Genomic DNA, 3,240 nt, shown 5'->3' with positions numbered 1-3,240 from the left:
TGTGGGGCAGGCATCTGGGGAGTGGGCCTGCCCTCTGCCACCTGGGAGCGGGCCTAAGCCAGGAGGTCGTTATCTCCCGAGGGGTCCCAGGCTATGAGAGGGCACAAGTGGGGCTGATGGATGCCCCCCCGCCAGTGCACAAATTTTTGTGCACCGGGCCTCTAGTCTATACTAATAATAGAGGAATATGCAAATTGATCAGGATGCAGTCACGTATTGACCAATCAGGACAGGGCTAGGGCTGCAGCGGAGAGCTCTTCACACGCTTGCGATGGTGTCCGCAGGGTGCAGAGAGGAAGGGAGAGCAGATAGGCAGTTAGGGGGTTCAGGCCAGAGGGAAGAACAGACAGGCAGTTAGGGGGATCAGGCCAGGAGGGAAGAGCAGATAGGCAGTTAGAGGAATCAGGTCAGGAGGGGAGAGCAGACAGGCAATTAGGGGGATCAGGCCAGGAGGGGAGAGCAGATAGGCAGTTAGGGGGATCAGGCCATGAGGGGAGCACAGATAGACAGTTAGGGGGATCAGGCTGGCAGGGGAGAGGAGATAGGGGGATCAGGACAGGAGGGAAGAGCAGTTAGGGCAATCATGCCAGCAGGGGAGGGCAGTTAGGGGGATTAGGCTGGCAGGAGAGAACAGTTAGGCAGTTAGGGTGATCAGGCCAGGAGGGGAGAGCAGTTAGGGGGATCAGGCCAGGAGGAGAGAGTAGTTAGACAGTAAGGGGGAATCAGGCTGGCAGGGGAGCAGTGAGGGGCATCAGGCAGGCAGGCAGGTGAGCGGTTAGGAGTCAGTGGTTCCAGATTACGACAGGGATCCTGGATTGGATGCAGAGGGTACAGGCCAGGCTGAGGGACCCCCCAGCCCTGTGCATGATTTTTGTGCGCCAGGTCTCTAGTAGAATAGAACATTTTCTTAGCATAATGATCTCTTTCAGCACGATATGATTCAAAGATAGGACACTTAATGGAAAATTGTCAAGGCAAAAACCAAGCTAACAAAATGGTTTAAGAGTTAAAACTTTATAGTTACTATATTTTTGGCAATTGGATAAAGAAGTTTTGATATAAATAACAATGGAATATTACTTGGCCATAAAAAAGAATTAAATCTTACCATTTGTTTGATGCTCAACTGATTTTTTAAAAATTTGTTCATGTTTCATGTTCTCACTTCATTGCTATTTCATAAGGATAGAGACTATGTTTTAATGCTGTTTTGAATTTCTCTTCTTTTCCACTGTAGCTGTTTGAACCTCCATCTTCCTTATTGTATTTATAGGAGATTCAATTTTTCAATGCTATTCTCCTTTTCCCCTAGGTAAGGGTACAAAGTTAAAATTGCAGTACAAGCCTTGGCTGGCTTGGCTCAGTGGATAGAGCGTCGACCTGTGGACTATGGGGTTCCAGGTTCAATCTGGTCAAAGCACATGCCTGGGTTGTGGGCTTGATCCCCAGTGAGGGGTGTGCAGGAGGCAGCCGATCAATGATTCTCTCTCAGCATTGATGTTTCTCTCTCTCTCCTTCTCCCTTCCTCTCTGAAATCAATAAAGAAATATATTTAAAAAAATTAAAAAAATTGTAGTACAAGACTCCAGGTAATTAAGCACCCATTGGCTTTTTGCATAAACATGTCCTAGCATCTTGCCTCTACTGCATTCTGTAAAGCCTTTGTAGCTTCCCCTACTTCCTCCCAACTGCCATACCTCAAATTGGTTTAAATAGGGAACTGTTATCATGCTTAAGGCACATCAATGCGAAATGAAATAAATAACTTGAAAAGACTGTTTAATACCCCCTCAGCCTCCTTGGAGGTAGAACTGGTGCTCAAAGTAGCAATGAGGTGCTGAAATCTGGTGGCCCAAAAAAACGAACACTAATGAAATCAAAGCTAGTTGCTAATTAGGTCTGTAGTTCCGTTGCCTTGTTTCAGACAGAAATATTTCTGTTTACTCACTTCTTACTAAGTGGCTGGCATTAATTTCAGAAAGCCATATACGGGAAGTATCTAGCAGTGTGGCTCGGGTAGGTATAGACCATGAGGCACAAGGTTTGCTACTGAGTATTTCCATGCCAAGGGCGTCTTTAAATGGGCACTTGACAAACAATTGCAGGGACTCTATTCATTTCAGAGCCAGTAAGTATGAGTATCAGGCAAAAATCAACACACGCTACTTTTATGCAGCACAAAGAGTAGTAAATTATCCAAATGCCAAGTGAAAAAGGAATGTTTTCAACTCTGCTAAAGCCTGTGTATTTGAGAACAGTCCATTTTCCTTTGGTTCCAATTCATCCTTATGGCTTAAATGTCTGGCTAGGTCCAATGTCTGAATCAGGTGAAATGATTGACTTTTAGGGGTAGCGGTTGGGGTTGGGGGAGAGAAGAGTCATTTGTCCCATCACTAGAGGCCCGGTGTAAAAAAATTTGTGCACTCGGGGGGGAGAGGGGTGTCCCTCAGCCCGGCCTGTGCCCTCTCGCAGTCTGGGACCCCACGGGAGATAACGACCTGCTGGCTTAGGCCTGCTCACGGGTGGCAGAGGGCAGGGCCAATCCCTAGGTGCAGCACCTGGTCGGGCTCAAAGCAGGGCCGACTGGGGAGTTGGGGTGCCTTACCCTGTCATGCACAGAGCAGGACAGATTGGGAGGTTGCGATGCCACCCTCAGTCATGCTAGGGTAGGGCTGATTGGGGGGTTGGGGCACCACCCCCTGTCACACTGAAGGCAGGGTCGATGGGGAGGTTGCGGCGCCACCCCCTGTCACGCACAGAGCAGGGCCCATCAGGGGGGTTGGGGCTCCATACCCTGTCATGTACAGAGCAGGGCCAATCGGGGGGTTGGGGAGTTCCCCCCTATCATGCTCAGAGCAGGGCCGATCAGGGGGTTGGGGCGCCGCCACTGTCACACTCAGGGCAGGGCCGATGGGAAGGTTATGGCTCCACCCCATCACAAACAGAGCAGGGCCCGTGGTGGTGGTGGGGGGGGGGGATTGGGGCGCCGCACCCAGTCACACACAGAGTAGGGCCAATCAGGGGGTTGAGGCGCCACACCCTGTCACACACAGAGCCGCAGGGCGATCAGGGGGTTTGGGCGCTACTCCCTGTCAGGGCGATCCCGGTGCCTGGAGTCCTCTCAGCTCCGCTGATCCTGGTGCTGGGAGGCATATTACCCTTTTACTATATCGGATAGATGCCTGGTGTATGGGTGGGGCTGGCTGGTTTGCCCTGAAGGGTGTCCTAGATCAGGGTTGG

The sequence above is a fragment of the Myotis davidii genome, unplaced genomic scaffold (genome assembly GCF_000327345.1).
Source record: "Myotis davidii unplaced genomic scaffold, ASM32734v1 scaffold319, whole genome shotgun sequence".
In the NCBI taxonomy this organism is placed as follows: domain Eukaryota; kingdom Metazoa; phylum Chordata; class Mammalia; order Chiroptera; family Vespertilionidae; genus Myotis; species Myotis davidii.
Note: the sequence above shows the minus strand (reverse complement) of the source record.